Source organism: Acromyrmex echinatior, chromosome 4, assembly GCF_024713525.1.
Source record: "Acromyrmex echinatior isolate Ae372 chromosome 4, ASM2471352v2, whole genome shotgun sequence".
Classification (NCBI taxonomy): Eukaryota; Metazoa; Arthropoda; class Insecta; order Hymenoptera; family Formicidae; genus Acromyrmex; species Acromyrmex echinatior.
Genome location: NC_141855.1, coordinates 9,883,559 through 9,907,878, shown reverse-complemented (window position 1 = coordinate 9,907,878; position 24,320 = coordinate 9,883,559). Strand labels below are relative to the sequence as shown.

Here is a 24,320-nt window from a genome sequence, read left to right as displayed (position 1 = left end):
TTTTATATATATATATATATCGGTTGAGAGAGAACAAACCTATAATACAATCGGATGAGAGACGATTCCTTGTACAAGAATAAGTCAAGAGTATAAAATAAACTGAGACTTTTCTAAGAAAATCAAGTTTAAAAATTACGGAGTATGCGTGCACTTAATGATGGTTTGTGGAAAAGCACTGTAAACATTTATTAGGTGTTGGAATTAATTCGTAGCGTTTTACAAGTGATGGGAAGTACTTTCATTAATGTATTTTTTAATGCTCATGTGAAATAAATAACATTCTTTCATTAAAAAACGCTACGAATTAATTCCAACACCTAATACATATAGCGTCTTCTATTCACTTCTTCTATTCGACTTCGCGAATAACGGAAGATTAAAGAAAATGTTATAAATAGTTAAATATTTTATTTATATATAAATTATAAATTTATATATTAAAAATATTAATTATAAATTTATATGATAAAAATGCACTTTTGACTTATTTTTGTATAAAGAATCATCTTCGGTCCATGTAGATATTGTAAGTTTATCCCCATCCTGTATAATTTAATACTAATTACGAATCACGTAGTATAATTACAAAATGTATTTGTTGTTTGATTGCTCCTAAATGGACGTCGTGTGTTGTCTGATTGATATCATTCACGCATCTGAAACAATATGCGTTTGAAATCACCATTAAATTTTCCATTAGAATATTTTATCTGATAAAATATTCGTTTTTAAAATGAGATTATAAGTTATTATAAATACAAGCCTTAAAATACACTTAATACATTTATATTTAGAAAAAAATACATTTGTGGCTCCCCTGCTGTTTCACGTAACTATATGCATTATGAAATAAAAAAAATACAATAACAAAATAAAAATATGAATTTTCTCAATAATCCAAAATAAAGTAATTTCTTTCGTATTACATCGAAATTCTTAATCCAAATATTCTATATATACGTATTTCTAATATTTCATTTTATTTTAGTGTATTTTATTGCGTCTCGAATCAAATCGGCGCTCGATCGAGGACCATTCTTTATGTCTTTAATCGTATTAATTGGACATCGCAGTTAAGAACAGTAGCACACTTATTTAGTCCCCGACTAATGGCTAATGGATAAAAGTGGACGAGTTATGCTAATAAGCGTGTGCGGGCGCACCAGAGCGCATGCTCTCATGAATATTCACTGCTGCTATCTGATTACGTCACTGATTGCCGGCATTCGAAAGTGTTTGCACACCAGAATCCACTGCTTATACCGCTGTTCGATGATCCTGTTGATATATCGCTTTCTGTTGCGTAAAAATTGATTAAATCGATGCGATTTATCTTGATTCTTAGCGATACTAGAACAAATTGCTTAATTATCACTATTTTACATCTCTATTGCCCTTATTCTTATTAATTTATTTTAATATTTAATTTAATAATATTATCTATATAACAATGTGTATAACTTCATGCGATACTTTAATATGTAAAAAAAATAACAAATATATTTTTTTTTTATAAATCTTAGATATTTCGAAAAAGGAAAGAGGAAAATTTCGCAATTTTATTTTCAAAAATAGTCGTGAAAGCAATCGTATCATTGTGTCCGATTTTGGAAATAAGAGACCAAAACGAAAATTAGCGAGATTCAATATAGGTAATCCAATATAGATGGCAGTGATATTTTACACGTTAATTAAACGCAAGGTAATAAAAGTACTGTCGTAAAAGAACAAATCGGTAATGGGAGATTTCACATCGAACATGTATGGACGTTGACTCATGTTAAACAAGCCATTAACATTACGACGCCTAATAAACGCACATATAGTTTACTTGTAATAACAATAAATAGAAGTATTACTGCATTACTACAATTTCCTTAATTATAATTTGCATCTGACGCAATCTGTCGCAAGGATCGAACATTGCCACACTTAATACCTATAATCTATAAGTATAAATGAGAGCTATTTGTTTACTTAATACATAAAACAGTATAAACGGAAATTATATTAATAGCGCAATTAGTATTTCAGAGCAAGATCGTATTTCTTCGCATTATCTAATTATCTGATGAATATTTCATTCGTAAAAAGATACAATGAATTACGAGCGTTTCGGTTTGAACTTCGCCTCGCTTGAATAAAACGTTTAAGTCACTTTTTTAATATCACATCCCGTTATTACATGTATGTTGTATCGAATAAAAGTAATAAAAATTATTCGAGATATTTACCCCTGAAAGTTACCACTTTTTCTCTAAGGAGAAAAAAGAAGGAGCGTTGTGAAGGAGAGGGGGAGAAAAAAATTCCATGAAAAAATATCAAGTCTTATACGTTTTATCGTTTCCGCTGTCGTAGCACGCGCGTTTACATATCGCAAAAACGCCGTTCCTTTACAGCACATGCCAAGAGCGTTACGCGCGCAATTAACTTTCGCGTAGCCGTGATTAAACCGTCGTCGTCGTGAGAGACGGAGGCGGAGGGGGATGAGGAGAGGGGGAGAGCGAGCAGGGAGATGAGGATAAATAATTGTCTCTCCTCGGTAGCAGGGCGCGAAAATAGAAAATCCGATTGGCCGTGGCGAAAGAGAGCGGAACAAAAGCCTCATGCAGAATTCAGTGTCGGCCGCTCCTCTATAATCGGAGCGAGGTATCGACCGGTTAGCCTAGCCGACCAGTCCAGGCCAGGCCAGGCCAAGCAGACAAGCAGGCAGGCAGGCAGGCAGGCAGGCAGGTACACCTGCTCGGCGTGCGAGGCTTTCCCTTAGCTGTAACGCTATTGTGCCGGCACGGCCTCTCGCCTTCGGGTGTTTCACCCCAGGCCACCTCGTTAATCTCGCCCACCACGACGTCGCCATCTTTACGCCCGGCGGCCCGGCCGAGAGATCGCGGTCGATACGAACGGCCGAACCTGCGAATAATGCGCCATTAGGACGGCCACTTCGCGTATGATTGGAAGGCGGACCGCCGGGAAGTTTAATAGATCATGCACGCGCGGTGAACGATCCCGTAATACGCGTGATTTGCGAAAACGGCCGACCCGAAAGCCGCATTACTCGAGATGCCGCGCACAGTGGCGCGGGTCCTTCTTTCAGGTTCTGGATTAGGGAATCATCAAGGCATAGAGTTTGTGGAAAAATTTGCGATTTTAATACTCGAAAATTAGGCTCGTGTAATTCCATCGTTTTTAAAATTCCACACAGAAAATTTAAATTAATGACTCCAAATTGCTAAATTCATTATCGAAGGTATGCATAATTATTTAATCTTCTCTAAGAATTTAGAAAATAATTAAATAATTGAAAGATGCACATTTATATGATATATTATAAAATATTTTTGGTTCACTTTTTATGTTTAACGAGAAACGCACACCGATTTTACGCGGCATCGAATAATTAATCCTCTGTAGCTGAAATTAAAATCTGGTACAATAAAGCCTGCTGTATAATTGCGTAAACTTGCGCAATTTGCGTAAATTGTAGTTGTAATAATTGGCTAATTACACTTGAATACGAAGAGAATATCCGACTGTGATTGGCGAATTTTACAACTACGATCACTTACAACTATGTTTACGCAATTGTAGATCAGGTTGTACTAACTCGGTCTGTAAGATCCATAATTTAAGTTAAAAGACACTAATTATCTTCAAGGAAAAATCAAAATGATTTAACTCGTATAAAAAAAGAATGCTAAATGTATTTTAAAAGGAATAATTCAGATTCGTAATATAAATAAAATCTAATTTTTTTTATATTTTTAGTAAGTGATTTATAATTGAATGGGTTCAATAGACCCATCATCAGTTCTGAAAGATTAAAATTTTAATACATCCTTATTTAAATCGAATGAAAATTTTAATGCGTTCATCGTCGTATCAACGACAAAATTCCTGTGTTCTCGCGATAGATAAAAATTAGAAAATGGTTGTGTTCACTGAATAAATATCAAGAAGATAATGAATTATCAGTGCGACAGATGTGACATAAAAATGAACCAAATGTGACTATTTATACTCGATACCTACAAATTGAATTAAATTTTATGATGTATCTCGTCAAATAGATTAACACTTGATTCTTTCGAAAGAAAATTGAAATAGTCAATTACTGCCTATATATAAAGAACAATACATATTGTAAATAATAATTACTTATTTCAAGAATATCAAATGTCAATCATATCTTAATCAATCATATTATATATCCGCAAATTAATTATAAATTCATGTAAGCGCATCAAATTTATTCACAATATATTCAGAATCCTAAATTCAATCACAAAAAAAATAAACAAAAAAAAAAAATAAAAAACAACACACAAAACAAAAAAAACACAATAAATATTATTAAATTAAAACAAATTCAATTTGCTTATTGTATATACATGAAGTCGCATCTTCGATCAATTTTATAATATTTTTCAAAAGAAAATAAATTCTTATTCTGAATGCTTAACAATAAGTTTTTCCAAAATTTGTAATAAGTATATTTTAAAATTATTATCAAGAAAATATTTTTTGTTAAAGAAAACGTTACTTAAAAAAAAGAAAGTTGAATAACTCACTTTTCATAGCAATAGAATGACATTTTTCTATGTGTGTTTTGGCTTTCCTAAAACCGAAACATTTCATACGATAATAAATAGATTCTTGTATTTTCAATGAACTTCGTTATACGTTATAAAGTTAACGCAACTTTTTCTGATAATCTTTATTCTATGATTGCGTCTAATGAGAAGATAAAATTTCGATGCCCGATACTTCGTGCGGCGATCGTATTATTTTCGCGTACGAGAATACTTTATTATTCCCGGCGGCATTGCGCGCGCGAAACGTAGCGTTCCCAAATTAGAGATCGTTTTTTGCCCGCGTCGCCACGACCGGCTAAAGCGGGGAAGCGGCGGTGCGACCGCACCTGGAGATGTTCCAAGAGACCGCTCGCTCTCGCGGACGCGACACGATGCGTAACATTGTTGAGACGCAGATTTTCGAGCGGCACGTGGGTGTCGCCACCGCGCGTGGGCCGCCATTTTTTCGGGACTCGCTCGCGCGGCCCCTCTTACATGCACGTCCCGTTTCTGTATTCGTTTCTTTCTTCCCTCTACACGATGTGTCCCACACCGTGTATAGGGACTAAAAATTATTGTCACATATTTAGTACTTGTTGTTCCTTCTTAATCCGCGACAATTAAATTCTTTGGTAAATAAAGATAGATTGAGATTTCTATATTCTACCGAAAACTAGGTTTCGTTATCCATTTATACCTATAAAAATCTAATTAAAATCAGTCAAAATCATTTAAAAAATTTAATAACTTAATCTTCGGGGAAATGTTGAAATTCCCGCCCCCCCCCTCCTCCCCCCGCACCCTCCACGAAGTGTTTGTTCCAAAAATACTATTACATATTTCTGAGTGTACATAATGAAAAAGATAAGAACGACATTCGATTTCCTCGTTTTCCCAAAGTCTGAAATAAAAATGTTCGCGGAATTTTACAAAATTCAATCGAAGAAGATAAGCGAGCGCAAGTATTTCAGCCAGTTTTAGCCAGTTTTAGCGGTTATGTAACTTCATAAAACTGATGTTACTTAAGTGACGTTGGACAAAGGCGGAGAGGCGTAAAAAGAAGTCCCGGGATTCGAGCGGACAAGAGCGCGAGAGCGGAAGTCGAGAATGTGGGGCGGTGATGGGCCGCTTCCGGTGGTCCCCGGTGTACAGCTCGTGAACCAAGTCAGTCGGACTGTGACTGTCTGTCGGCGAAACCGCAGACAGCCCGTCTGTCTCATCATTTCATTAAACGATACGATGCTCGGTTGTATGCTGGTGCCGATGGAGGAAGCCCGTGTCTTAACGGTGAAACAGCTTTGGAAACCAAGTTTTACGATGGTATCGAAGACCAAACGTCACTCGCGAGCGATAATTAAAACAATGCGATTCGATACTTACCGAATTACTCACCGGAACACATCTTTCGTGATTATATAATGAAGCGTTGCACAGTCAAAGTGAAAAAAAGAATGCCCGAGTAACATGATATGCATGCATTATGTAATTCTGTTTTTTACTCCGCGTTTGATTCAGGGCATCGATCATATAATTTTTTCTATAGAGCGAAAATGTGAAAAATGAATTTTTATGTATGTATGTACATACATGTACACATACACATACAACAAATTTTTACTTTTCACGTTTTTAAAGATAAAGTTACATGATTAATTCCCAGATGTTAAGCAAAGTTGACAAAAGCGGACGATTAAATAATATCCATGTGAATTCCATTTCCGCTAGTAAATTAATTTTAACTTTCCGCAACATGAATTTTAACTCTTTTGTCAATAAAGAGGCCTTCGAAGAACAGAGTAAATTTTTTATTGCGCCGATTATATCAAAATCTGAAAAAATTCTGGTATACTTGTCGAAGTAGCTTTAGCGAGTTTCTACATTATAGAAATCAGATTGTATTTTATTTATCTTTACAGATTTAAATGTATATATCAAAATTTATAATTAAAATATCAATTGTGCTTTTAAAGACTTCAATTGCTGATAGAGGATTAATTTCGATTCAACTTATTCATCATCTTTTTCCAGTTTTAAATAGAGATGCATTGAATATTCGAAAAGTATCCGATATGCGGTATTATCCGTACCCTTTTATTATCCGACCGAATAGTCGGATATCCGGAAATATATCCGATTGAAATTTTATATCATTAAATTGTTAATATTTTATTATATAAATATTCTATAAATAAATATGCGTACTCATAATACTATATCTTTTATATATATATATTATATATATATATATATATATATATATATATATATATATTGCTGCAAAATCACAATTTTTTTCCCTATCATCTCTATTGATGTAGTCTTTTCTACTTTCTTTTTTCTTTTTTTACTCAGCTTTTTTTAGACATGTCCCGGAATCCGGTCGGATATTCAGCTCGAAAAATTGCCTTCCCGGATATCCGACGAAATATCGCATATCCAATGTTACATTCTTTTCGGATATCCGATATCCGGTAATTTTAAGATCCGATACATCCCTAATTTTAAGAATTAAAACAGATGAAGAGTAAGTTGAACCGAGATTAAAGTTACTCTACATTGGTGAAAACCGACATATGTTAATTTCTACTAATGTAGATTAACTTTAATCTAGGTTTAAATCACTCTTTATTCTTTTCTAATTCTTAAAACTAAAAAAATAAAAAAATAAAAAGTAAGTTAAACCAAGATGAAAGTTGATCTACATTGATAGAAACCATAAATGACCAAACCAAATTTTAAGTATACATCGAAGAAAAAAGTAAATATGAAACATGAGAAGGGATAAAATTGCGAATGAAGCAGCGCGAAGGGAAATGACGGAAATCGTGGAGTTACAGGGCTGAAAAGAGTGCGCGGCTCGTTGCATGAGGAGGTCACGTGAGCGAGTCGGGTCACTTAACTCTCTCGTTCACTCGCGTGCACTTCGTTTCGGCTTTCCGGTATGCATGCGCGCGTGTCCGTCCGTCCGTCCGTCCGTTCGTGTTTGCGTTCGTCACGCGCGCGCTCGTACGCGGACGCATCGCTGGCTCCAACCATGAGAGAAGATGAGGGCTGAGCGCAAGAAAAAAAAATGGGAGAAAAAAAGAAAAGAGGGAAACCGCGCGCGCGAAGCTGTGGAAGAGAGTGAGAGGAGAAGAAGGAGAAAACGAAAAAGGAAGGAGCGTAGACAAGATAAGTGAGTGAACGCGGAAGCTAGAAAAAGAACGACAGGCTGCGAGAACCTCCCTAGCTCGCATACATAAAAGCTAAGGTAATTATAAGCGTCCCTGTCTTTCCTCTTATCTTTCCTCCCTCTTTGTTTATCTTTTCTTTCACTCTCTTCGTCTCGCTCGCTGCTTCACAATGGGGGAGCCGCTGCCGAAAGAGAGAGAGAGAGAGAGAGAAAGAGAGAGAGAGAGAAAGAGAAGGAGCGAGAAAGAGAGAGGGAAAGACGACCGCCGGGTGCCACTCATAGGAGCGTAACAATGGCTTTCCATGCTGGCTCAACCAACCAGACGACCGACTGACGATCATGACGAATCGTTCCCGTGGGATTAGTGGGATCGGCTTGGTAGGTTTTCTCTTCGATCTTCTTCCGGAGCCATCTCCCGTCCATCATTAATCGACTTTCTCGTTTCATCGAGAATCGCATGTGATCTCTCACTTCACTTGCCGCGAATATCTTCGCTGAATCACTTTTTCTTACAACAGATTATTTTCTGATTGTAACTTTGCCGATTTCACTGACTATATCGAATTATTCTCAAATTATAATTGGATTTACCAAATTTTTAATTTTACCTTTATAATAAAATAATAATGTAAGTTCAACGTATTTTACCGCATTGCGGCATTTGTAGAAGTGAAGCAAATCACAATTTGGCGGATATGCTAAAAAAAATAAGTGGATTATTGTAGTATTTTATATATTATATTTTATGAAGATATCGCTAGATATACAATCGTAATTCTACTATTGTTGTTATTATATCTTATAGTACAATTGTTAGTATTATATTTTTATACAAGATATTCGTGAACTGATGATACAACTGGAAAGAGAATAATTCTATATGAAATAATAAATCGAAAACGTAGAATAAAATTTTTTTCCAAAATATCAAACTTTGTTTTCGAGAAAATCGACTTTAAGTATTCGCCGAATATGGATTTAATTGATAAATTAAAATTACGTTAGAAAGCGTCCATAGAAATTTACTTCGAAGAGCAGAATTGTATATTCGACAGAATAGGCAATCTTTTCAAAAATTTATAAAGTATAATAATAAAATTTATCGTGCGTGAATATTCCGTTTTTATTGTGTATCCTTAATTACTCAGTAATAAACACAAAGATGAGCAGAGATAATAGTTCATAGCGAGATCCATTAAGTAGAACTATAGTAAAGTACACGTATCCGGCGAATATTTAACTCTCAACCACATCCAAGTTCTAAAGTGAAGTACAAAATCCTATTTGAAGTACAAAATACAAATGAACATCAATCTTACGGTGATTAATAGAGGAAGGTTCAAAGTTTTTTTATCTACAATTTGGAACCTCACAGTACTAATCGTATAAATTGTAGATATAAAAATTTTCGCTTCAGGTTCAAATGACTCGCTGTTGTAATAGAGGATTAAAATCGATTTTTTCGAAAATATAAAGCCTTATACGAAAAATTTTTATTCTACATTTTCGATTTATTTTTATATTTAGAATTACTCCTTCTGGTTTTCACGGATCTCCTGTAGGAAGTTCAATGTAATTTTTTTGAACATGCAAAGCATTGTATTTGTAAGGATGTGTCAAGAAGTAGGCACTCCAAAAACAATTCTCTATCGCAACTTTAATCTTCCACGATAGGCAATTGTGTCTGAAACTCCCACTCAAGAGACTTCTTCTTAGCATCACAATAGTTTCTTCATAAAGTTGATCGATTCTCCTCTTGATTTGAACATCTCTTTCCATCCAACTCTCGTTATTTAGCCTTGAGAATAGTAAAACTCATATGAATTCTAATGGAAACGCACTAACTCTAAAAATATAGTAATTAACGCAGTGTCATCTGCAAATGACTGCATTTTCTTAGAGGCGATGGCATTGGGATATAATTAAAAAACTTACTTAATTCATACTATTTATGAATGAATGAATACGAATGCGAATTAAAAATAGAGTTCTCACCTCCAGAGATGCAATTTTGATGTAAGCATCATTGTACATGTATATGACAGTCGAAGCATCAAAGATCAATATTATCAAATGAGATATCGATTAACAAAAAAAAATTTATATTAAGCGATTATATATACGATTCATCATGTAGCTTCACTCATTATAAAGTCATCAAGAAATGTATTTTATTTAGGCACAATTTAGCGTTCCAATTTAGCGATCTTCAAAGCAAAATGCAATCATATAGGTCTCCTTAGACATATATATATCTACTTAGAATTTACCATAAAATAGTTCGGAATGTCTTTTTTGAACTACGCAACTGTTGTTTTCAATAGGCTCCACATTTCGCGTCTATATAAAGACACGAAAAACACGAAACTCCAAACTTTCGCAAGGTATCGAAAAGTGGAAGATATGGTCGTAAAATTTCTGTATATGTGAAAAAAAGATGCAATTGCAGATATGCAGATTATTTGTAGATTTTATCGCATGAGATGTTGGATCGCGGCGGTGTTAAAATGTTCTAAATGAAAAGGTCCTTTGCGAAACGAGCGCAAGTCTTATTCCAGACGAATCTCTTCGAAATTTCGTCAATCTTTGGAAATTAAAAAATATGATTTTTTTCTAAGTTTAAAAAAATTAACTCGAAAATACTCTGCATAATAAAATTATGACAACTAATTAACTAGCGTTTATATTTTCTAAAATGTGTGTGAATTAACGATCTTAAAATATTTCCTTGATCTTCTTTTCATTAACAAAAATAATTTTCAACTTTTTAAATCAGAAAATTCGCTTGAAAAAATTCTGTACAATAAATCCATAAAAAAATTAGGTCCTTCATTCCAAAATGAAATATCTCCTCGATCTTTCTAAATTAGAAACAAAATTTAATATCATGGCTCCAAGTCAGAAAGGTTGATTCAAAATACTCTGCATAATAAAGCCATACAAATCGAGACAGAGAAAGACTATGACATGCCCAGGTCCAGCTAATGGGACGTAAAAGATCTTTAAATTCGCCGTCGACAAGATCAGTGGGCTGATTAAAATATTTCGCACGCAAACGCGATTCTCTGTGACGCGCTAAAAAGCGCGCTGCTAAAAATAAAAATACAAAGTTCGGGCCTCGGCACGTTTTAAGCGGCTCGATTCTTTCTTCGCGCGGTCACTCGCAGATCTCGCATATTTAATGAGGGGTCATTACACACACACACACACACACGAATATTAGTCGCGAATCCCCACGGATTCTTCACATTTAGATATTCGTGTTACGGATCTCCAGTACTCGGCTCTGTCGTCGCTCTCGGCCCGTGAATCCTGCAACAAACGGAGCTCATCGCATCGCGTCGTACGCGGTGAAAGCGAGGGAGACGGTCGTACGGACGAGTGAGACGGAAACAAGAGTTTCTTTATCGTGGCTGATGAAGTGCCGGTCGAAGAAAAAGCACCGGAGAGAGAGAGAGAGAGAGAATGTATGTATGTGCAAATACGTTCGTTTACGAAAGAATGCAACGTAAAAATGGTAGACTGTAAAAGATAGAAATATAGAGTAACATTCATGAAGAAAAGCATACATATAATTTGGAAAGTATAAAGAAAAAAAGAAATAATATACATAATCATATTTCACATTTCTGTTCGAGTCATTTCGTTAAAATAAAACCGCCAAAGTTAATCGCAACAGAGAATGTGAGAGAAAGATGGAAAGAGATAGCTATAGTTTATTAATAGCCTGAGAGTTTGATGACATAAATAGAGCTACGTATATATAATAAGAGTATACACAAATAGTTACACATCTCATGCGGCAGCAAAGTAATCGATGATTCCATTACGCAAGAAATCAATTATTGCACATTACTCATGTAAACAAAGAAACAAAGCGCAGATTTTATGTGTCGATAATTCTTTGATGTAACTGCAGACAACGATACCATATGACAAATGAAATTATTCGCATTTTGAGTAACATTTCGCGCAATTTTTCTACGTAAGAGACTCTGTACGGAAGACATATTACGAAGTTCATCTGCAAGATGATTATTCCAAAGCCTCCGCGCGCACATATAAACGAAGAAGAGAAAAAGAGAGAAACTCTTACGTATAGCGAACGTAGGAACGAGAAGGAACGAGCGGATGGGGGGAAAGAGACGCGGACTAGAGAAGGAAACTGACAAAGTGGTGAGGAAGAAAGAGAAGGAGAAAAAGAGACGGCCAATACGAGCAAAGTGAAACAGAGGAGCGAACGTAATACGAGAGAGAGCCGAGAGGGCTGGCAAAAGAGCCGAAGGTCTCGCGCTCTCTTGGCGTAGCTGCAGACAGATAATACACCGAATCGCGCGCGCGTGTGCACGTGACGTCTACGTGTACGTGCGCGCGCATCTCTGTGTACGTGGCCTGTACATGAGAGCGCCGACGTTACCCGCTGACGCTTAGAGACTCGTGGAATATCATAAAGCTGCCTGCCTGCCTGCCCTCCTCTTGCGCCGCTCTTGCACGACGCGTCACGCGTTGTTGCCTAAACTTTCCGCGCTGTACTTTCACGTACGTGATATACAGTATCGATACTCACCCCTTTAGAGTTCCACTGGCGACAAGGATACTTGCGAAAGTGTAAATTTGAGAATGGAAATTTGCAAAATATGTACGATTAGGCTCGTTCCGGAGAGAAAGATATGAAATTCTTGAATGAAATCTACGTAATGACTATATCTGTAAAATATCTCTGAAATACATGTATATAAAACTGAGTAATCAAATGTAATGACAAATCTTGTAAAATTAGACGTTTAAGCAATTAAAATTAGACGTCTAATGAAGTACTGTAATAATTAAGATATTATGCCTAAGCAAAATCTAATGATGTCATTAAAATGACATCAAAATAATTGCTAAAACTTTTCAATTAGTAATTCATTTTCAACGTATCGTGATCTGTTCTGCTTGAGTGAATTCCTCTATCGCTTCTGCGCTATCATAAAACTATGATAAAGCCATCACGATTAAAAATTCCCTTATCAGGTTACCAAATATGTGAACGTCAGAGAGCTAATAATAAGAGCTGGTTTCTAATAAGAGAATCACATTCCTTTTCAAATTCTCCTTTAAGAGTATCTTAGAAATGTCATTTATCTGAATTTCGCAAACGTGTCATTTTGGCAAACGAATTTTCGCGAGAAGCTTCGCGTGGTCGAGAAAGTCCTTGAATCTGCACCAAACGCAACAACGAGCGACGACCGTGGCCGCTCCGTTAGAATTCCGTTAGCCAGAGAGAGACGAGAGAGAGAGAGAGAGAGAGAGAGAGAGAGAGAGGGGGGGGGAGAGAGCGTTCATGTGTATGTGCGAAATAGAACGAGAGCAACGAGCGAACCACCGCTGCGCGGCACCGACGAGAGGGATCCGACAAGATGAGGAGATGAAGGAGGAAGAGGAGGAGATAGAAGGGGGAGGGGGGGGGGAGCAGGAGGTTAGACCTTATTACGCCGCGCACCTCGTGGCTTATGATGCAGCCGAGAGAGCCGAGACCGAAGTCACGATCGAAGCGGAGACGTCTGGAAAACACGACGATATATCGATCACGATCGCTGGATAGAGAACGAAAAAGGACGTCGTTCTATAAAACGAAACGATGCACAAGTATAAACGTTAAGCGATTTGAGCAATTCGATGCCTTCACTTGATGAGTGCTTCGTCAGCAATGGAAAGATCGCGCGGAAAATTCGCCATGTGATATTTGCTCGCAAATTTATCGCACCAGTTGATTGTGAGATAAAAATCATCCGGAGTAAAAGACGCGTCATCGGTTTCTCTCCTTAATATTTTGCTCTGACAAGGAAGTTGCGATTTCAACAATTTTCCCAGAAAATTAAATTTGGTATTTTATGTTCGGCGGACAACGCGAAAGTAGAACGCGCGAGATATTTAAAGAATAGATATATATTTCGACGCGTATAGAAACCGCGTAAATTATGCGTAAACGCTATCACCCGTACTATATTTTCTGAACTGCAATGGGTTGGAAACTTTGATACCTGTTGGTTGCAAATTTCAAGAATCAAATATGTAGCGTGTGGCCAAGTAATTATATTTGTAAACTTTTAGATTGATACTCAAAGTTTCCTGTTGTATGTTATTAAATTTTACATTTCATTATAATTCATGATGGTAAATTAATTTCAAGGTACTTTTCACACACAACAGCATGATTACGTATTCGCACCAGCGGAAGGAACCAACCTCGTAGTGAGAACTTTATACTCGGATCGCACAGGAAGCTCTATATTAACGAGCAAGGTCGACCAATGCAACCAAGTCTCGTATAAACGGCGAATGATATAGCGAGAACAAATCACAATCCAATAAAGTATGATTTTTAATAGCGAATAGGAAGGCGTGGAGAAATTGACGGTGGCGTAAAAGTTTGGGAAAGGGGAGTCCGAGGAGAAACCGAGTGGAACGGAGGCACGAGATTCGAATGCACGAGAAGTAGAGAGAGAATGAGTGAGGGGGAGAGAGAGAGAGAGAGAGAGAGAGAGAGAGATGGAGAAAAAAAGAAGAGCAGAAAGAGAGGGAGAAAGCGCGAGAGTGATAGCAGACGATCTCGTTGTCAGTAGCACTCCCCGTAGAATACGTAGGACCTCGAACTCGTCTACTCGGATCGATACTTGGGTTCCTGGTGGACTCGCGCGAAGGGGAGCTTCAGCAGGGGGTTCGGGGTGGTTGAAGCAACGAGGAGGGTGAAAGGCGAGGGGGTTAGAGGCGGGGGTGAGTGCCGAGGAGAACGAGAGAGCGGCGGTGGTGTTTGTGCGGTGCGGGGGTGGCTTACGCGGGGACGCCTCGGGGGTGTTTCTATGGTGACGGGAATTACTGGCAGGGGTAGCCTAGCGCATGAGGGGGAGCCCCTCGCCTTCTCTCTCTCCTCCTCTCTCTCTCTCTCTCTCTCCCCTTCCTCTCGGATTTGACTTTCCTCTCTTTCTCGTTGTGATAAACTTCTGATTTTGTAACGCTGATTTCGTCGTTAGTCCTCGAAAGGGTTCCCCTTTTTTTTTCTTTTTACTGGCAGAAAAGAACGGATGACACAACGCGCCAACTAAGAGCTCTTCTGCTGTCGAGGAAATATTGAGAAAATTTGACTTGTAGGTGCGATAATAGGAATTGACTATAAATGAGTCCAACCGCAATTTCTTTATTATTTAGATATATTCAAGTGACAATTTGATTTCAAGTGAAAACATGATTATTTTTTATGAATTGTCTATTCAATTTAAGAGTATCGAGCGTTTTTCTTTCTGTTACTAATATTAATCTTCGTATTGATACGAAATAATTTTGATTCCTCACTTGTTGTGATGTATAAAATTGCTGTAACTTACATTTTTTAGATATTTTTAAATGTGTAAAGTTTTACATTAAGTTTTTGTGAGAAGAATTCAAACGTTTTTTCTATAAATATATCAGAGAATTTCTGCTATCTCACTGATGATTTTGCTAGAATAACGTAATTAATCGTCAGGGGGTCGTCTCAACAACACATTGAAATTATAGTTAATCGAATGATGATTACACATGATCCACAGTAATTATCCTATTTCCGAGGATATAAAAATATTAGCGTCAGGTCATAAACTTCAAGCATTAATTTCTCCAAAGCTCAACACTCTCGCTAAAATCGACTACTCGCAAATATCCGTTTCTGCGCGTTTCAATGCATATCTCGTTCTCATTGTAGAGACACATTTTTTCGAGGTAAAGTATATACGAACGTAGGAATTTTGACCGTAGAAGTTTATCCAACGCGTACATAATGTTTTAAAGAAAGGAGATAGTAAAAAGTCCCCGTCGAAAGAAATCATTTGCAATTAGAATTGTGTGAATATCGATTTAGAACGATAAGAATATGAATCATTCTTTCGTCTATTTTTAATCTTCGCCCATATACATAGAACAAGCCACACTTTGTTCAGTTATAATGGCTTCGGTGAAGAGACGTACGTGCTTCGCGAATAGTTTATTATTTATATAATACTCATTGCAAACGTGATCACTGTGATCTGTTAACTTGAGATTATCAATTCTATAACGTGCCATCAAAGTCGAAGTGAAAATCACAATGTCGGTTTACTGTATTTTTCGATTTATTGTCATTAATAACGTATGTTCTTTAATGAGTATATCCAATGAATTTGTTCTCCATCACAATCCAAAGAATCTCTGAGAATTATGAGAGATTCTTTATAATATGACGTTACTTCCTGCGCTTAAAATGGCGTGTATAGACATTAAAAGCGAAAGAAAAAGAAGGAGGAAATTAAAAGGATAAATGTGCGATATTAATAAAATTGTTTACTTTAGCGTATTTGAATATTTACTGTATTTGAATTTGTTTTATAATCAGCTCCGATTTGATATTTCACTAAATCCCTATACTACATTTAAATATATTTTACCACTTTAACTAGAAAAAAATATTTCGAAGGCTAGGATGTCCCAAGGGTATAATTACGAAGTTGTGTTGCGAAGCGAATAAAAACATGCGAGAAGCAGTGTTTTAACGGAACGCGCAAATTTGTTGCATCACTCATATTTTCATATTCATGTGACACGATATATATATATAAAGGTATGAATGTAGAATTTTTCTAGTCAATTTCCCGGGTTGTAACTCATTCGCGCGCGCGAATCCGTCTTTCTTTTTCTCGTCTCTTTAGTTAATAAACTTCGTGATTACCATGAAAGATTATTACAATTATTAGAAATGAGTTCACATATATATTTTTATAAAAATACTATTAATACGCATTATCAATAACAAATCGAAAACAAAAAGATCGATGTAAACGCAATAATCACAGAAGCTTGCTAACAAGAAATGCTGTTTGTAAAATTCCCATATCGTTATACGTATATGTCAATAAAAAGCACGTTCAACTTCAAAATTAATTATTAATATCATTTAATTTTATCATTTAATTAAACGTACGTCTCTTGTATTGTTAACAGCATATTTTGCGGCAGATAGATTAATTCTCACTCACAAAATTCTCGCAAAATACTGATACAGCGAAATGCTTGTCAAAATCTTTGCTTGTTCAGCGAAATCGTACTTTTACGCCGTCAATTTATTATATTGATCTTCGGATAACGCCTGGTAATAAACGTTGCCGCTAATTCTCGCATTTTCCGGACACACGGAGGCTCGATTACGAAAATTGTCAAATTTTGATGCGTAACTTCAGGAGGGAAGAAAAAATCGGATCAATGATCTCACCTGAGATATCGATACCGAGGCCGAGGTCGTCGGGTCTCGCGTCGTGGAAAGTTCCACTCACTCGAGAGAGGCAGGCAACATGCGCAGCGTGGTGCGCGATTTCGACTCCTCGCGCGCAGACGAAAAACCGCTAATTTATATCTCGGCTTCCAGACACGATAGCGACTTCGCTCCTTTTGCATACGATTCTACACCATTTCGCAGCTCTACCATTCAAATTTTATCCCGATCGCACCGGCAGAAGCCGAGTTATAGCAGACGCGCGGAATCCGTTTTTCGGACTAGTGTACGCGATAGATTTCGACATTTTTCAGAAATCATCAACTTTTTAAATGCAAATGGAGTTTGATAACAACTGAAGACACTATTGACAACTTGCTAACGTACAAATATTACCTGCAGATATCATTTAAATATCGAATTTTACGTTATGCTTGAATTCAAGCATACACATGGAAAAATCAAAATTTACGTAGGATTCTCTGTTCATACATTATTATTCAATATTTAATATCTACACAAACGCGCGTCAATCATCATCATTCTTGAGAGAATTCAATTTTTTGGATGATTTTTTGTTCCTCAAATTAAAACGGAACAAATATACGTTAAAATTGACAGAAGAGTGATTATCATATGTAGGATATTGATCATTAATAATCGACTTAGGAAAGTCGACTTAAGAATGCGTCATATGTTCTTAAATATTTATAGTAATGCTAACAGAAGAAAAAGGCAAGGGAGTTCAAAAAGAGATGATTAAAAGTCTGCAGATGGTGCAGAAGAAGAAAAGGAAGTATCGCTTCGCTTTAGATCTACCGCATTCGTGCGCAGATGAGTTCCGAGGGGAAGGACTGGACGACCTGCTAAGCCAACAAAATGGTAGGACCCAGCCGGCCCCTGGTCCCAAAACAGACAACAAGCCGCAGGTCATCCTCAACACGATGCAAACGAGCATGAATCACGTGCCTCGAGTAAATACCTTCGGAAAAGTCGAGTCTATATAAACTCTAAACATTACACTTATATAAAATAATGCGTCGATTCGTTACATCAGTAATACTGATTCGTTAATTGATTAAAATATTCATCGTATGGATCTCAATGTGAAATGTGTCGAGATTTCATCATACATGACTAACGAACGATATAATTGTCGATTGTTAAATAACAATTGAGAGACGGAACATTATTTTATATTATCATTGCTACGGTCGTAAATGATCGTAAATGGCTGTTTGATTAAGAAAGCTTTAAGAATTGTAAAAACATTGTATGCCTCGTAGAGAGAGAGGTTTCAAAATGGCCATTTAAGTTTCTTATTTCTTTTCCAATTCTTATATTTATTATGTTTATCCAAATTTTTATAATTTATGTTATAATCTTTCATGTAACATAAATATTAAATAAGTAACAGCATTGAAAACAAATATTTTGATTAAACAAACGAAACAACTCTAGTTACTATAGCCAGAAATTCTGTTTTCTTCTCACGAAAATGTCATTCTTGTTGATATTTTTCTCAGTAAAGAAAAAACAAATAATAACAAAATAACTCCGACAAACTAACATATAAAAAAAAATGCAAGTAAAACATTCAAGATAAATTTATAATTCAAAATGAAAATTTCACTAAAGCCTTCTGCTTCGAGTAGGTAACATATTCATTGATTTTTTTAAAACAGAGATCGTTATAACAGATATCGTAGAGTAGCTCGCCAAAGTTTCGTCGAATTCTTCCTTTTTTAGGATTCGGTATGGACTGTACGAAAGTCGTGTCGTTCGTTGCATTGCAGCAAAGCGTACTTAAATGCCGCGAGGCGAGTCCGCGCGATAAGACAGGCCCGATAACGCGACGACGCGAAACCGCGGGCGGCCGCGTTACAAACAGACGCGCGCGCGCACACATGTGTGCGTGCACATGGCGTATATGAATCAACATTGTGCCCGAGAAACGGCGCAATGCGTCAAACTTCAAGCTTCACCGGGCTATACGTGCCCGGCGATGAATCGAGACAGCAATTGGAAAAGGAACCATACCGAATCGTATTCTGGGAGCACCCATATTTCAAGTTTTACCTCCCGAATTGTCATACAAAATGGTGGCATGGAGGAAATCCAATATGAAAGAACAAAGAAATTATATCGATGAATAACTATAATTATAACGAAAAGACATTATGTCGAATCTATCACAAATTGCTTTCATTCTTAACACGAAAAAATCTTTTATGTTGAATTGCTAAATTGCCCGCGTTATTCGCACAATTGCCTTTATGTTGCAGCCTTTTTGCAAAAAGGCTAGTCTTTTTCTTAAAAGATCGATCTCGCAAAAAAAACTGTGACATGTACATTGATTGATTAAAACAGGAATATGTTACTTTTGAAAGCTGAGAAACTGACTAAATCTTTTCTGCAAAAAGAAATAACAAGGATTTACAGGCTCTTTACTACCTGCTTCAGTATAATTCCGAGTAATTACAAGGAGTCTAGAATAGAAAAAATTTTAGGAAAAAATTCCCAAATATTTATTTCAAGAATTATAATATGAACGAAAGTGGATCCTATGTTTTATACGGGATCTACAATAAAAGTCGTAGCACTTGTAGGATATTATGTCGTAGAAAATTAACCAATCACAGTCGAATATGAGAAGAATATGAGAAGAATTCGGCTGCGATTGGTCATTTTTCTATTTATTTAAGACCTACGACTGCTACGACTTTTATTGTAGATCCCGTATAAAACATAGGATGCATTTTCGTTTGTATTATAATTCTTGGAATAAGTATTTGAGAATTTTTGAACTGGACCGTATTCTATAACTTAAACATGCCGTAACTATAACGGACATCGAAAAACATAACTCCACCACCGTGAGACCCAAAATTTTACGGTCAATATATTACCTGAGTTTTGTATGCTTGTCGTATATCTCACAGTAGATCTATATATAGTGATCAAAATATTTTATAAAATGATTAAATAAGTCTATCCTCTTATGGTGTGTTCAATAGCGCACTTTTTACTATTGTTATTTAGCTATTTATGTTATTTAAAATTTGATATTAGATAACATTTTTACAAGAGTTTTTTACTTTAAAATATTTCAATAGCGCCAGCCATTTGCAGTGATCACCAAGATATCAACAATGTATAACTACCATGACCAGTCAATATGTTAAATGAAAACGCCAATGTCTCGCCATTCTGTGTGCTTTATTTATTCCCGATCCATCTATTATCGAGACATCTAAGACATCCTTGATTCCTCGCGCACGATTCTTCGTTCGAAAAAAAGGAAAGAACAGAGGGAACTCGTCCGAAGGGCGATAAGGTACCCCGCTTGGCACGCTCGGAACAAAGAAGGGAAGCGAGAGGCAAAGTGAGAAAGAGGAAAGGGATCAAAGAAGCACGAAGTATACTCGTTCAGTGTATATGGTCCCTCCTCGGAGTGCCGATATGGCCTGAGGGCAGGGACGATAACCGAGCCCACAATGCCGGTGAGTACGCCGGCCGGAGTCGCATGCTAATACCCATGTTGCTGGACCGCGTCGTGCTCAGCGAGATCCGTGGATAGGGAAATATCTGGAATCTGCAGAGAAATATCTCGAATATGTATGTACATGTATATGTGACAGCGCGCATCAACTGATATTCTCGCCGCCTCATCCCGACGTGATCATAATTGCATCATCGGTCCTAGCGATTTATTATGCGACGCGTATCTTCCGCGCGGAATCACTAAAAAAGTTGTATTTCTCTCTCTCTCTCTCTCTCTCTCTCTCTCTCTCTCTCTCTCTCTCTTGCTTTTTCATTAAGCTTTTGATGATGTATTCATATCATTATTTAACGGCATATATCAATTTCATGAATATTACCTGTATTTATTTCTTTCAATAATTCATTTTACCCAAAATAATCTCTAATTTAGGAAACGCATAGATTGTCTATTATTGGAGTGAATGTATTTAATATATTTTTTTGTGATATTTCTATTAACTTAGTATTTTCTTTCATATAATTTTTATACATAAAATTATTCATTAATATGTATTTAAAACATTACGGAAAATGGCACTCGCACATTTACGATTAATGAGCAATCTGTTAGATGTATAAAATTAAATCATAATTATCACGTTATTCTGAATTAAGTACTTACTATGAATAATGGCTTTAGAACAATTTGAATTATTTGTCGAATCTAAATTTATTCAAACATTTTTAAGGCTGCAGATTAAAACAAATATATCCAAAAGACAAAAGATATTTCGATAATAGAAACACGATGAGAACGTGTATTAAATACATTCACTTGAATAACAGAACAAACAAAGGCTGGCGATTCCTGTTTGCTATGAATACATTCCATTTTCGCTCAAATTTTTCATTGGCTATTGATTTCGAGCTGTGCGAGCTGTCCTGGAACTTCGAACGTTTCTATTCTCTGCACTGCTTGAACAATTCGGTTCATTCAAATCTCTTACCTAGATTATTATTTGTCAAATGACAAGTGAAAAAATGAACTTTATTCTAAACGAGAGAATATTGTTTTTTTTTTATATGTAAAATTCAAGCTAATAATTTTATTATGTGCGAATTGCATATTTATTTGCACAAACGATTGAGAACACATTAAAGTGCACTTCGAAAATTGAAAACTATTACAATGTCCCGAAAAGTTATAATTCCGAAATTTAAGAAGTATGATAATGTCTCAAAAGTCATAATCCCGAAATATTAAGAATGAGACAATGTCCCGAAAAGTCATATTTCGGGATTATTGTGACTTTTCGGGATATTGTCCCTTTTGTAAATCCGGATTTATAATAGGTATTTTAAGCCTTAAATCGTAAGAAATTGACCAATTACAGTCGAATACGAGGAGCATAATTGATTGTGATTTGTTCCATTTCTTATAGCTTAAGGCTTAAAAATCTATTGTAGATCCGAGGTAAGATTACGGAATTGACTTTTCGAGACATTGTCACAGTTTTTAAATTTCGGGATCATGACTTTTCGAGACATTTAGCATATAATTTTTAATTTTCGAGATTATGATTTTTCGGGACTTTGCATGTTCCATCAGTAAAGAGGATGTTAAGTTTCGGTCCAATGAAAAAGCTTCAAAATATACATATCTTATTAAACGCCATACTAGGCCAACACACTTCGATATGGCATACCCAAACCATTCGACTGCGCTTATAATTTTCATAAAAATAAACATATTGTAAATATTTTTTTCAATTGAAACACCAGACATTAAGGAATTTAACGACCAAGCAAATGTATATATCTTTATTAATAAAAAAGGTATAAACAATGGAAAAAGCATTGGAAAAACAGTGGAAAAAGAAAGTCAGAATTATTGTGGATTATTGGATTATTGTGCCATACCAAAAATGCGTTTAAGAATTAAAGAATTATTAATTAAAAGGAATCGAGTAGTGCAGTATCGCTTGGTGGGGAAACATCGGAAACATGAAAAAAATCATTATCAAAGATAATAAAACTATGAATTATTAAGTAAGATATAAAAATATTCCGAAAATTAAGCAACCGAATTATATTGTTAGTAACTTAAATATTATAATTTAATAAGCAAGTTAAGGATGTTCCGATATGATTTGATATTTTGAAATATCGCATCATTAATTATCCTTTTAATATTCTATATTTGCATCGAAACTTCAGTTTCCTTAACTTGAGTTTTCTTATCATAATGTATCGAATTTAGAATCTAAATATCTAATATATTCGAATCTAATATATTCGAAGACTGTGTTTCTTTTACTATCAACCTGTCAACAGTCACACTGAAAGGCTATAATTTACGTTACGTGCAGTATAGATTTTCAGCACTAGTGATGAATTTTGGAAACACACCAAAGAGGAAATAAGAGAGACCGATAACTGATCACGTGACCAGTTATTTATATAATACATTGCTATACTGCATATTTTGATTCGCAATTCGTATCGATAGAACCTATCGAAAGTTTGTGGTCTTCGCACATCCCTATATATAATATCTAAAACGTGTAAAAAAAAGTAACGAAATTTCTAATATTGAATCATTTCCAACATATTGCTATATTGGTATTGCGTATTTTGATTCATATCAATACGAAATATCGAAAGTCTGTGCTCCTCACATTCCTAAAGCAAGTTCATTAATCAAAGAATTTAAAATCAAACTTATTTCGTATCGGACATATCGTTCGTCAATTTCCGTCAAGTTATGTATTTAAATAACAATACAGTCCTTGTTGTCGAAATGCCTTGATGTTTTATTTAACAAATTTTCTCAATAAATGCAATAACTTGATAACATTAAATTGACTTTTTTACAATGTTCTCCATATTTCCGATGTTTCCTCCAAGATAAGCAACACTCCGCTTAACAATTCTTTAATATATGTATAATTTGTGTGTATCTCTGAACTTTATATTTTTGTCAAAAACTTAATACAACCTGTTTTAATGACTCAATCACTGAAATTTATCAGAATGCAGTAGTTCTGCATATGAAATGACTGATAAAACTCACTATAAGAAATTTCACGAAAGATTCAATCCGATTAATATATTGATAAATTGCCATGTGATTTTGTTTATAATAGAGATTAGGTTGTCTGTAAAAATGATCGTGCAGATGATTACGGTGAAATGATTGACGGCAATAGCTATAATCATGATAATTCTCGTCTCGGTTTTATCTTCCGTTTGGTCGCGTAGCAATTCGTTCAAATCGTTCGATTATCTTTATCAGAGGGTATTTTTTACGTTCGTCGCGTCGCTGCATGCGAAGGCCACATAATTTCGCAACGCGCGCATCGATGAAAGTTTTGCGACTGCATAGAATCATCCGGCATACATCTCTCGGCCGACGTGAAAGCACAGGTTCGTGTAAGAGCGAAAAGGATCTGACGATAAATCGATAATTCGTTGGAAAAGCATAGGTTGAAGCTGTCGGCGAGTTTCGTTTATTTCTCTTCGATCAGCTCGTGTAGCTGGTACTGGTACAGTCCGACGAGCAAGTAATCATCTCGTGTGTCTCTTTATGCCGAGAAATCGCCCATTGGAATGCTAAAACCATTATTCAGAGCCTTATAGAGTACTGTTTCATTTGTCGTGCGACAAATTTTTCAAGCATGTTATTGGTTACAAAATACAAAAGTTCTTTAGTCTCCAGAAATTCTCTGGTAATCAATCAATATGCTTAAAAATATTTATCGTATGACAATGAAATACTTGGTACCTATATATAAGTATTCATAGTTGGTTCTTATATTTAAGACTGTCT

General features: G+C 35.8%; 1 long non-coding RNA gene across 2 annotated transcripts in view; it reads right to left on the bottom strand.

Moving 5' to 3' along the window:
* Positions 1-8,462: 8,462 nt before the first annotated feature.
* The window catches only part of LOC147909958 (uncharacterized), a 22,870-nt gene continuing 7,012 nt past the window's right edge, over positions 8,463-24,320 (bottom strand). Inside the window, exon 2 of one of the 2 annotated variants that reach the window (XR_015545057.1) lies at positions 8,463-11,058. This is a non-coding gene — a long non-coding RNA (uncharacterized LOC147909958). Of the gene's footprint in view, positions 11,059-20,776; positions 24,104-24,320 lie in introns of those variants that run through there. The other variant, XR_015545056.1, reaches the window with a different exon arrangement.